Below are 13,912 nucleotides of genomic sequence, written 5' to 3' on the forward strand. Positions count from 1 at the left end.
AGAGAGAGAGAGAGAGAGAGAGAGAGAGAGAGAGAGAGACAGAGAGAGAGTTTAAGAAAGCTCATCTTCTAAGCTCCAGGAGGTCAGGGAGCATAAGTGCTTTGTTTAATGCTATATCTTCTTCTGTCCCTTTACATAGCTGGTCCATAATAAACACTCAATAAATAGTGGTCACAGAAATGAATGAACATCTGCCTTCCTGCATCAGTAGATCTTCTCTTCTATCTCAGAGTTAAAAAGTATAGCAGCCTCTTAGATCCAGGTCATGGACTTCAGTGGATTGTCTAATGTCTGTGGAGACTGCTTTAAGTCAAGGAGGTCACTTATGTGGAATGTTTGGAATAATGTCCCATTGATTAATATTGCTTCACTGGCATGTAGAACTAGTATTAACCCTTTGGGCATATGACTTGGCAGCCAGACTGCTTCTAGGCATGTTTGAAAAGGGGCCATTTCCTCTGGGCCTATGCAGCCCTGAGTCAGGTGCACAGCTTGGCAGGAAAAGCATAGGTCAGCTATCAGTCCCCATCTGCCCCTTTAGCCAATGGTGTATCTGCAGTGAAATACTTGACCAATCATATGGGATGGGCTCACCAACCAGAGATAAAAGTTTGCAAAAAATTTGGGATCTGTCATCAAATTTAGAAGAAATTTGTGAAGGAAAATCTATTTGTTATTTGAGGCATAAGACCTGGTTCAAATCACTTCCACATTTAATTCTATAACCTAGGGCAGGATTACAAAACAGGTAAACATGCCAAGCCCATTTATTCATTTATAAAACAGTGATAACAATACTCTTAATTATTTATTGCTACATAACAAATTATCCTAAAATTTTGCGGCTTGAAAAAGAATAAGCATTTATTATCTCACAGTTTCAGTGAATCAGGAATTTAGGGGCAGATTACCTGGTTCTTGTGTAGGATCTCTTCTATAATAGGTCTTGGTCAAGATTTTGGTGGATTAATCAAGGTAATATGCCATATCAATAGAATAAAAAACAAAACCAACATGATCAGTTTTATATAAATACTAGGGAATGCATTTGATAAATTTAACATCCTTTCAGGTTAAAAACACTCAAGAAAGTAGAAGTAGAGGTGAACTTCCTCAACTTGGTAAAGGGCGTTTATGAAAAACTCAGAGCTAACCTTATACTTAACTGTGAAAGACTAGATGTTTTCCCCTGAAAGTCAGGAGTAAACCAAGAATGTCACTCTCTCCACTTCTATTCAACATTGTGTTAGAGGATCTATCCAAGGCAATTAAGCAAGAAAAAGAAATAAAAAGTCATCCAGATTGGAAAGGAAGAAGTAAAACAATCTATACTTTTAGATTACACAATCTTATGTATAATAATAAAAGCCTAATATGCTAATTAGACTGTACAGCTGAACGACCTTCCAGACATCCTTCTGGACAAAGCCACGGTGGCAGGGGCTGAGGCAGAGGCAGTTAGTGGCACTCAGGCAGGCAGGCAGGTAGGAGAGTGGTTGGGGCAATCCAACAGGCAGGCAGATGCAGCTAGGGGTGATCAGGTAGGCAGGTGAGTGGTTAGGGGTGATGAGGCAGGCAGGCAGGCAGGCAGAGGGGCTAAGGGTGATCAGGCAAGCAGGCAGGGCAGCATTTAGGAGCCAGAAGTCCCAGATTGCAAGAGGGTGCAGGACAGCATGAGGGACCCCTTCCCCAGTGCATGAATTTTGTGCACTGGGCCTCTAGTATTTAGGTAATCCTAAAGAATCCACGAAAAAATTATTTGAGCTGAAACTGGTTTGGCTCAGTGGATAGAGCGTCAGTCTGCGGACTGAAGGGTCCTGGGTTCGATTCCGGTCAAGGGCATGTACATTGGTTGTGGGCACAACCCTGGTGGGGGGTGTGCAGGAGGCAGCTGGTCGATGATTCTCCCTCATCCATGTTTCTAGCTATCTATCCCTCTCACTTCCTCTCTGTGAAAAATCAATAAAATATATATTAAAAAATATTTGAACTAATAAGTTCAGCTAGTTTGTAGGATATACTTATAATAAACAATCTGAAAATGAAATTTAAAAATTATTATTTAAAAATAAAATACTTGGGAATATATTAATCAGAAGTGTAAAATTTATAATCTAAAAACTAGAAAACGTTTTTGGAATAAATTAACATCTAAATAAATAGAAATCATTCCATGTTCATGGATCATAAAACTTAATATTGCTAAGATGATAATATTCCTCAAATTTATCTACAGATTAAATATAATCCCTATTAGAATCTCAGCTGACAATAAAATTCATATGGAATTACAGAGACCCAGAATAGGCAAATAATCCTGAAAAAGAAGAAGGAATATGAAGGACTAATACTTTTCAACTTAAAAACTTTCTCTCTCTCTCTTTCTCTCTCCCTCTCTCTCTCTCTCTCTCTCTCTCTCTCTCTCTCTCCTTTCCTTCTTCCCTCCCTCCATTCTTTTCTGCCTGTCCACTCTTTCTAGAAATCAATGGGTGAAAAATAACCTCAGTAAGGATTAAGAACCTCCCAAAACAAACAAACAAACAAACAAACAAACAAACACAAACAAACACAAACAAACACACACACAAACAAAAATAACTAGGAGCCCATTGCAGGAAGATTCCTGCAAGCAGCTGCTCAAGCATGCCCCATCCGCCCCACCTTTCCCCACCCACGCTTTCCCTCTGGCAGACACCTTGCTTTCTGCTTATCCTCCTTTGTCCTTCTAAGCTGTCTTCAGTCTTCACTCCTCCCTACCTCAGCATATGTAAATTAACTGCCATCTTTATTGGGTTAATTTGCATACTCACTCTGATTGGCTGTGGGCATAGTGAAGGTACAGTCAACTAGCATTTTTCTCTTTTATTAGTGTGTACAATCAAGACATGTATACTGGCATAATGATAGACATATAGACCAATGGAATAGAACTGACTGTCCAGAAATATATCCATGTGTCTGTAGGAAATTGAGTTTTGCCAAGACCCTTCCATGGGGAATAGAATAGTCTTTCCAATAAATGGTGCTGAATAAAGTTGGATTATCTCACATCACATACAAAAATTAATTCAAAATAGATAAAAGAATTAAAAGGGTTAAAACTGTAAAACTCTTAGAAGAAAATATAGGTAAATCTTCATGATCTAATATTTGACAATGGATTCTTAGATATGACACCAAAAGCACAAGCCATGAAAGAAAAAAATAGTTAAAAATTGGACTTCATTAAAATTAAATTATTTTGTGCTTCAAAAAACACTGCCAAGAAAGTGGAATGCAAACCCCTATGGAAGAAAATACTTGGAAATTATATATCTATTAAGAGACTTACATCTAGGATAGTCAAAAACTTACAACTCAATATTAAGAGACAAATAACCCATATTAAAAATAGTCTAAATAACTAAACAGACCATTTTCCAAAGAAGATATACAAATGGCCACTAAATACATGAAAAAATGTTCAACATCACGAGTCACCAGAGAAATGCAAATCTAAACCACAATGAGTTGTCATTTCATACCTGCTAGGATTGTTAGCATAAAAAAGGTAGCTATAACAAGTGTTAGTGAGCATGTAGTGAATATAAAATGGGGCATCCATTTTAGAAAACAGTCAGATAGCTCCTCGAATGGTTAAATATAGAGTTATTATATAACCCAACAATTTCACTCCTAGGTATATACCAAAGAGAAATGAAAACATATGTTCATACAAACAGCTGTGTATGAATATTTATGGCAGTGTTACTCATAATAGAAAAAAGTTGAAAAAACCCCAAATGTCCACAAACTGATGAATAAATAGATAAATGTGATACATACATATAATGAAATTTGATGTATCTATAAAATGAATAAAGTACTGGTATATGCCACTACATAAATAAACTTTGAAAACATTATGCTAAGTGAAGGAAGCCAGTCCCCAAAGATGATATATTATGTGATTATATTTAAATAAAATGTCCAGAAGAGGCAAATTTATAGAAACAGAAAATAGATTAGTAGTTGCTCAGGGTTGGGGACTATAGGATAATAGGGAGATAGCTCAGAGATACAGGATTTCTTTTAGGTGATGAAAATATTCTAAAAGAAGACTGTGGTGATGGTTACACATATATGTGGATATACTATTGATAAAATTGTATACTTTAATGTGTAGATTGCATGATACATGAAATGGACTATATTTCAAGAAATCTGTCATTTAAATAAAGATGTTGGGAGATACTGCAATGATCTGAATTCTTGCTTATCTATTCCAGGCACATTCTTTTTTTTTTTTTTAAATATATTTTTTATTGATTTTATACAGAGAGGAAGGGAGAGAGATAGAGAGTTAGAAACATCCATGAGAGAGTCATCGGTCAGCTGCCTCTTGCACACCCCCTACTGGGGATATGTCCGCAACCAAGGTACATGCCCTTGACCGGAATCAAACCCGGGACCCTTTAGTCCCCAAGCTGACATTCTATCCATTGAGCCAAACCGGTCCTGGCTATTCCAGGGACATTCTTACAAGGCATACCCAGAAGTAATGTTTTACCAGCTATCTGGGCATCCCACAGAGCCTTGTCAAGTTAACATGAAATTAACCATCACAGCTGTTGAGTGTCTTCACTGATGGCAGTTGGCTTTTCCTAGAGAGAGTGACCCCTGAGAAGAGTAAGGTGAAAGCTGCAAAGTGGGTCGCATGGAGGTCACACTCCATCATTTTTTCAATATTCTATTGGCTGTACCCATGAGTCCTATTCAATGTGGGATTGGCTACCAAAGGGCATAAACACCAGAGGGTAGAATCATTTGGAACCATGTTGGGAGCTGAACTATCAAATGAGGAAATGGGCATAAAACATTCTATAAACTTTAACCTGCTATTTGAATATTAAATATTATAATTTTATTTTTGACCTGGGTTAATTGTCCAAAGCTAATGACAGTTTGCTTATTTTTTTTTAACTTTTAAAATATATTTTATTGATTTTTTACAGAGAGGAAGGGAGAGAAATTGAGAGTTAGAAACATCGATGAAGGAGAAACATTGATAAGCTGCCTCCTGCACACCCCCTTCTGGGGATGTGTCCGCAACCAAGATACATGCCCTTGACCAGAATTGAACCTGGGACCCTTCAGTCAGCAGGCCAACGCTCTATCCACTGAGCCAAACAGTTTAGGATGACAGTTTGCTTATTAATGATCTCTGCTTTAGTTGGTCAACATTCTTATAGTGTCCTGGAATTCTGCAACTATCTGCAAAATAAAAGTTAAGGTTTTTGAGACGATGTGTCCTTGTTGGCATTTAGTTGACAGGAGGAAATAGATATAAGGAAGGATAAGCTGGTAGTTCTAGGATTTACTGGGATGAGAACCAAATGATCATTTTAATTTAGCTCAATTCTGTAGCCCTGCTTTTCAATTCAGCCTTTGTTTCTTCAAACTTTATTAGGTGGGCTGAAAAGATGCAAAAAGCTAAATTACAAAATTAACAAAGTCGAGGGAAAAGAAACCCAGGACTGGGACCTGAGAAGAAACACTGAGTCTCCCTGGGTGATTGTGCAGGAAAAGGCACTTTGCACGCCCACTATGTGGAATCTGGTCCAGCTTCAGGCAGGCCCCAGAGTGCATTCTCAGACAGGATGGAGAGGAGGGTGTGGTAAAACTGTAGCCAGATGGCTGCAAGTGGCCAGCTCCTCCCTCTGTATTTGAATGGCTTCTGGAACACAACACTCCCCAGCCTCTAAGGCCCTTGATAAGAGCATATTTCAGTCTGCCTTCTGATGTTCTTTGGTTATGATTCTATCACAGACAGCATGCAGAGTTTAGGCTCAGTACAATTATAAAAAATACAATCCCAGATTCTCCAGTTAAAAATCAGAATTTGATTATGTGGGTAATTTCTACCATTGGCCTGGATTTTTCCTTTTCTAGCTTCAGTGGCTGTCTTAGGAGAAAGCTAGTCTCTCACACTTAATCTCTCAGCTGTCTAAGAATTCTATTGTCTCACCTATCTAGACATCTATAATAATAAAAGTGCAATATGCTAAGTAGACTGGACGGCTGAATGACTTTCTAGACATCATTCTGGCTGTCCTTCCAGCTGAAGCCACTGAGGCGGGGGCCGAGGCAGAAGCAGTTAGGGGTGATGAGGCAGGCAGGTGAGTGATTAGGGGTGATGAGGCAGGCAGGCAGAGTGGTTAGGGGTGATCAGGTAAGCAGGCAAGCAGTTAAGGGCAATCAGGCAGGTAGACAGAGTGGTTAGGGATGATGAGGCAGGCAGACAGGAGAGCAGTTAGGAACCAGCGGTTCTGGATTGTGAGAGGGATATCTGACTGCTGTTTAGGCCTGATCCCACAGGGATCCCTGTGAAATTGGGCCTAAACCAGCAGTCGGACATCACCTGAGGAGTCCCAGATTGCAAGAGGGTGCAGGCTGGGCTGAGGGGACCCTCCCCCATGCACAAATTTCATGCACCAGGCCTCTAGTCTTTTATAATTTCATAAATATTTTTTAAAATATATTTTATTGATTTTTTACAGAGAAGAGGGGAGAGAGAGAGTTAGAAACATCGATGAGAGAGAAACATTGATCAACTGCCTCCTGCACACCCCCTACTGGGAATGTGCCTGAAACCAAGCTACATGCCCTTGACCGGAATCTAACTGGGACCTTTCAGTCCCCAGGCTGATGCTCTATCCACTGAGCCAAACCAGTTCGGTTAATTTCATAAATATTAATATCTGTGCTAGACATTTCCAGAATGTTCAGGTATCTTATCTCATTGAATCATCAGTGTGATCCCATGACATAGATCATGTTACCATCATTTGAAGGCTGAGAAAACAAGAGACAGGAAAGGTTGAACAATTCCTTCAGTAGCATGCAACTAGTAACTAGCTCTTCAATCCTGTTTCTCTGGGCTTTCTCCTGACCCCCTTCCTTTTCCTGTCTTCAGCCCCAGATACTAGGGTTTCCCTGAACCTACAGCACCACTGTTCTTTCTTGGGGAAGAGAGTGACCTGCTAAAGTGACTCAGGCTAGAGATACATAATGCTTTATACATTCTGCTTAAACATCTGTTCTGGTTTGTATCATTCCTAGGAGCCCCAATAGAGCCTGTTGAGAAGTTAATGAGAAGACAGAGGGAATCCTGGAAATGGCCAGAGACCTCTTATGGATGAGCTGGCAATAACTCAAGATAAAGGCAGCTCTGCCAGTCCCAGATAAATTCTGGAATCATTCCTACTGTCTGAGGCTCCTCTAACTTAGTCTTGCTCAGACGGGTCATGGAATTGGTTTGGGCTCTACCTTTGTTGGATTCTTAGCTTGTGATGGAGTTAAAAACTGGACCAACCTCTATGGGCGTGTGGTGGTGGGAGGGAGCACATGGTTACACCTTATGCAGAGATCTAACTCCCTGATTATCTTGTGATACTATTTAGCACCTAGCACTATTTAACACAGAGCAAATACTCAATAAATGTTTTTTAATTTAATCAAATGGTAACCCATATTTTGTCTCTCTCCACCTCCCAGGCAACCTATTCTACAAATGAAATACACTTCACTGAAGTTCCTCCCTCCCCCCACCTTTTTCCCCCCTTTTCTTTCTTACTTCCTTCTATACATTTGTGTATATAGACTCCTACCATTTGAGAGTGCCTTCCGGTTTCTGCTGTCCTACACAGAGAAGGGCAGAATATAAACAAATAACGAGCCTCCCCAAAATAATCTCACTTGATCTGTTTTTCATCACTTCTACCCACAATGCATATCAAATGTAAATTATCATTAATTCATTCCACCCCAAATACAACAGTTTGTTCTGTTTTATTTTTTACTTCCTGCATTAAGAAGCTATTATCCATAGTCCTCCACTCCCATTCCTGGGGAGAGAAGAAAACAACCCTGTGGGTGGCCTGTGAGGGTTCTTGAGCAGATGTTCAGGGAGTTAGATTTCAGCATCTGTACGTTAGTGTCTGGATCACTTTGGGAAGCTGTTAGTATTCAATCAGTTACTACTTGAGTACCCACCCACAACTACCTCTATTACTTTTTTTCCTTTCTGTTCAATTCTATGTTATTTAAATGAACTCTTTTGCTTTCTGAATGTACATTAACAGTAATGAGTATCAGTTGCCTAATAATATACAGCAACAATTTCAAAATTATTTAGCTCATACATATATTGACAATTCTTTTTGCAGTGACTTAAGGACACCAGAAAGCCTTAAGAAAATGGTACACAATCTCTTGAGCAAGCTCCATGCTTTTCTTTGAACAAGTTACCCAAAGCTTTTTAATATAGGATGCAAAAGAATAGCCTAACAATTTCTGTGTATGTCCTCTTTGGAAGGAAACGTTATGGAAGTGATGCAAAGTAAATTCTCCAGCTCATTTAGGAGAAATAGCCTTTTATAGCCAAATGATGGAGAAATCAAATCACTGGATTGAAAACAGAACTCATGATGTGATACTTATGTTCAGGGAGTAAATATTTAAGAGTTTAAATTTAGCAACTCAATTGAAAATGACCGTATATTTATATGTTCTAAAATGTATGATTCTAAAGGACAAAAAGGAGGAACTTGAAGAAGAAAAAAAAATGAAAATCAACTAAGTGAATTCCAATAACTTAAAGGATTCCCTGGGAAGGTTATTTTTTTTAGACAAAGAAGTCTAAGAAAATTACTTGTTTCATAATAACAAGAAAAAATAATCTTGATTCATGAGAAAGCAGGGAAAGATAGAAAGAAATTAATTTGGCTGATCTAGGTTCCTTTAAAATGATTTCAGAGTGGAAGTTCACCAAGCTACCTGTGAAAAGAATGGAAAAAATGGAAATAACTTGCTGAGAAAATCAGAAAAGCTAAAGCAAGAAATGAAATGCAACTAGCAAAGGACATAAAGAGAAGTATTATAGGAAAAAATGTATTATTTAAATACCCAAGCCATAGTGAGAGATATAGAAAAATATTACCATTAGTAAGTGAAAAAAGAAAGTTAAAAATATTGGATAGTTAAATGCCAAAGTTAAAAAGTTTAAATTATGAAAGTAATTTCTCACATCAAATCCCTGTATTTATACATCACTATTTTGTGTGAATTTTGAAAAACACTTTAATGCATTTTCTTCTAGACTTGAGCTATTGATATATATATAATGTTTAAAATATGGTTAGTTCAAATTGAGATGTTCTGTCAAATATACACTTGGATTTTGAAGATTTAGTAAAAAAAAAAATCCCATTGATAATTTTTATATTGATTGCATTTTGAAGTAATTATATTTTGGATAATTGTGTCAAATACAACATATTTAATTAATTTCACATAAATTATACAACTGAGCCACATTATGTTTCTATTGGATAGTACCTTTCTACATTTAATTCTCTATGCATAATAATCAGGAAGTCTTTGTTAACCTAAAATTATCTAACATTAATCAATAAAAATGGGAATCAAAGTTCATAAGTGATGTTAAATTAATTAAACAAGGAGGCCATTAGACTGAGGTGGCTCTAATACAATGGCAGCCTATAAAGCAAACCAAAATCTAAGCCTGTAAATGCCTCAAGGTTATGAAGTCAAAACACTAAGGACAACTAATCACAGTCAACTAGGCTTTAAGCTATAGCCAATCAAATAATTTTTTTGCTTTGCTTCTGTAGCTTCTATCTGTAGAAGTTTTTCCGCTGATTCCTATCCCTGGGGTGCTCCTGACTACTTCAAGTTTGGCGCTGCCTGACTTGAATCAGTTTTAGCTCAAATACACCCTTAAAATTTTTAATATGCCTCAGTTTGCCTTTTAACAGTCCTTTAAAAGATTAATTGTAATTTTAATCTTGATAATGTAATAAAATACACAAAGATTTTGTTATAAACCTTTTAAATAAAATTTAGGTTATATTTGCAATTATACATCAATTCTTAAAAGAAAGTATCAATTTTCTTGATATTTTCAAGAAATACTTAAAAATATAGTTTAATACTACAGGAGCTACTTAAAAATATAGTTTAATACTACATCACTTCACACTGGATTACTTTGTAACACAATCATAAAGCAGTCCAGTTTTGTAAAAACGTTTGAAGAGCTCATCAATTTCCTCAATAGCCTCTCATAATACTTTACTAGTCAGATCATTCTCTTTTGTATGGCCCACCTTGTCATACAAAGTTCACATTAACTTTCTCTTCAATTTTTTATAGATCTAACTCTCCAGATCCTTATTTTCCAGAGGCCTTGCATGTGATTTGTGCAGCTCTCAAATTCTCTCCCAACTCATTAAATTTTGCAACTCTGGAGACTTAATTAATAAATATGTGGATAATGAGGACCCCTGTGTACATTTACATAGCTGGGTGATGATATAAAACACATCAATACCCAAATTGCCACTTAACAATTGTTTTCTAAAAGCTTTAAAAATCCTATCTAATAAAAAAATATATCTAATATGCAAATTAACTGTACCTCCACTATACCCACCAGTCACACCCACCAGCCAATCAGGTGCAAGTGTGCAAATTAACCCAACCAAGATGGCTGCGACCACAGAGAGAACAGGAGGGAGGCTTGGGTACACCCTAGCCTGGCTTGGCCTCTGCTTAAGACTACAAAGTTTCAATTATAGAAGATAAATAAATCCAAACAGAAATGGCTGCAGCCACAGAGCGAGCAGGAGGCTTGACTCTGCTCAAGGCTAAAAAGTTTTAATTATAGAAGATAAATAAATCTCAGATACCAGGGCCTTCACTTGGGTCAACGGGGGGTGTCACCAGCCTGCAAACCATCATAGGCCCCTTGCCCAGGCTGCCCCACCCCCAAAGGGAACCCCTACCCTGATCTGGGACATCCTTCAGGGAAAACCATTTGGCCCCCACCCATGCACCAGGCCTCTATCCTATCTAATAAAAAAAGTAATATGCAGATTGACCATCACTCCAACACACAAGATGGCTGCTCCCATATGGTCAATGATCCTGCCCCCATGTGGACACAAGACAGCCACCACAAGATGGCCTGCAAGGGAGGGCAGTTGGGGGCAATCAAGCCTGTAGGAGAGGGCAGTTAGGGGTGACCAGGCTGGCAGAGGAGGGAAGTTTGGGGTTACTGGGCCTGCAGGGAAGGGCAGTTGGGGGTGATCAGGCCCACAGAGGAGGGCAGTTAGGGACAAACAGGCTGGCAGAGGAGCAGTTAGGCATCAATCAGGCTGGCAGTGGAGTGGTTAGGGGGTGATCAGGCTGGCAGGCAGAAATGGTTAGGGGCAATCAGGAAGGCAGGCAGGCGAGCAGTTGGGAGCCAGCAGTCATGGATTGTGAGAGGGATGTCTGACTGCCCATTTAGGCCCAATCCTAAATGGGCAGTCGGACATCCTTCAAGGGATCCCAGATTGGAGAGGGTGCAGGCTGGGCTGAGGGAATTTTGTGCACCGGACTTCTAGTTCTTTATAAACATTATTGTAAATGAATGATTACATGGAAATCTATCCATCTCACAAATAAATTATAATTTACACTTTATTGACTCATTTCCGTATTTTGGATATTTATGTGTGTCTATTTCTATTATAAACAATGCAACAAATAACAACTCTGAACACATGTCTTTATTCCATTCCTATTTGGTTTCTGAAAGATACCTAGAAGTATAATTACCAGGTAAAAAATTATGGACATTTTTACTTAATCTGCTAAATAGTTTTCTCTGAATATTAGTAGTAATTTATACTCTTACCAGCAGCATATGAATGCTCATAGAATCATACACTTGCCAACATTACTACCAAGAAAAATATGTCTGTTAAGCTAACAGTGAATAATAAGTGTTCAATGTTTTCTATGTGACAATTACTTTTTTAGATACTTTATAAATGTATTCTAACTTAATTTCCCACTAACCCTAAACATACAAAGGTTTTATCCATTTATAGATAGCTGAGTCTTTGAGAATTAATGGATTTGTTCTAAACCAAGACTTTCTAGTTCTAAAGCCCAGGCTGTTGTAATGTGTAAGTGGCAAGTATCATGGTAGCTGAGCACATGGAGAGCCATTATAAGTTAGGGTGATCAGGATATTTATGGTTTCCAAAAAACAATGTATTTAAATGATCCCTTCAGTGGTGGGTAATCATGAGGTAGAGAGGAATAATAGATGTAATTAAAGCAGAGATGAGGGAGGTGAACAAAAGCACTGAGTCAGGAAAGTCCATAGTCAAAGGGTAGACCAGTTCACTGTAATGTACAAGTTTTGTAAGCTGGTCTTGGGAAGTAAAACTAGATAGGTTGGAAGATTATCTTATGAATACTCTTGTGATGACATGCAGCACAGACTGAAGTAGGGAAATCCAGGATCTCATGCAGGACACCACTGCTGCATTAAAGTGACTAATAGTAAATTCTTTATTTGCTCCCAATAAATTTTAGAATGGGGTCCAACCAAATATCTTACCCTGGCTGACCAGGCTTGACATGACTTTCCCTTCTTTCTTCTCTAGCCTCATTTTACCCCTTGCCTTCTCACCTCCAGCCTCACTAAGTTCTCAGTTTCTTGAACTTACTATGTTCCTTCTAACGCAAGAGTCTTAGAATAAATTATTCTGTCAGTAACTTTCTTTATCCTATCAGCATGCCATGTCCATTTTTCTAGTCAACTTCTACTCATACTTATTGTTTCAACCCGAATTGTGTTCTTTTTTTAGAATACTCATTTCAATTCATAGTTATATACTCATTAGTATTATCTTGAGCACCTTATACACTTTATAAAATCCATCGCTGGGAGATAGGTGTCTGTATTTGTTTTTGCTTACCTAATTCTAACACAAAGCCTCGTGCAGAATAGGCACTCAATACACATTTGTTAAATGAATGATTAAAAGAATGAATTATCTGAACTCATGAGCATGAAGTCAATAGGGATAAAATGAGTAAGAAAGAAAAGAGATGGAAAAGGTTTTAGAAAGAACTTGGTAGTTGACAACATATGGGGATGAGAGAAGTAGAGGTAATAATGGTTTTAATAAAGTAGAGAAGTAGTAATGGTTTTTAAGTTTAGCTTCTAAGTGACTAGTAAAGAGAGAAGCTGTATTTCTAACAGAAATGCAGAAGCCAGAGAGATGATGAATTTAATATTAGGTATATCGAATCATCATGACAGCATCTAATAGACATTTTGAGGTAAGAGTTAGTTATATATAGAGATATAGATTTTGAATATATTTTTAAAATGAAATTAACAAGGGAAAGAAAATAAATAGAAGAGCAGAGGCCCTGGGAACTGAATCAGGACAAATGTGTGCATTAAGGAAACAGTAAAAGGAAGAGTTGACAAAGGAGACATGGGAGCAGGCAGAGAAACAGACATGAGGGTGTGTGCTGCCACAGATACAGAGGAGGAGTGAACTCCACTGGACATGAATGCTGGAGAGGAAGAATGAGCAGAGAAAACTAGTTATTGATCTTTAGACATTTCCTTGGCGACCTTTGGAAGTAAAGTTTCTAGAGAGCATGAAGTGGGGAAAACACTGTTTTCAGGAAAAAAGACTGCTTGTATAGATACTGATTTAAGAAGTCTGACAATGGAAAGAACATAAAAATAGAATTGTAAATAGTGAAAGATTTCTCAAATGATTAGAAGTCTCATTGTGTTCACAGACAGAGGAAAAAATATCTGTGGAGAGAAGTGGAAGGTGCTGCTGGATAGAGGCAGCCATCTTACCCAAGGAGGAGAGCTCGGGAAGAAGTGATGAAGTAATTAGTTGGCGAGACTGGTTACCTTGAGTAAAAGAGGATGCTCTTTCTGGAAGTAACAAAGTCTTTTGAGATGGAGAAGGAAGGTCAGGCATCCATCTTAGATAGGAGATTATCATTTTTTTGTTAAGACTGCTGAAGATATTGGACTGGG

This window comes from Pipistrellus kuhlii, unplaced genomic scaffold (genome assembly GCF_014108245.1).
Source record: "Pipistrellus kuhlii isolate mPipKuh1 unplaced genomic scaffold, mPipKuh1.p scaffold_m20_p_3, whole genome shotgun sequence".
NCBI classification, from domain to species: Eukaryota; Metazoa; Chordata; class Mammalia; order Chiroptera; family Vespertilionidae; genus Pipistrellus; species Pipistrellus kuhlii.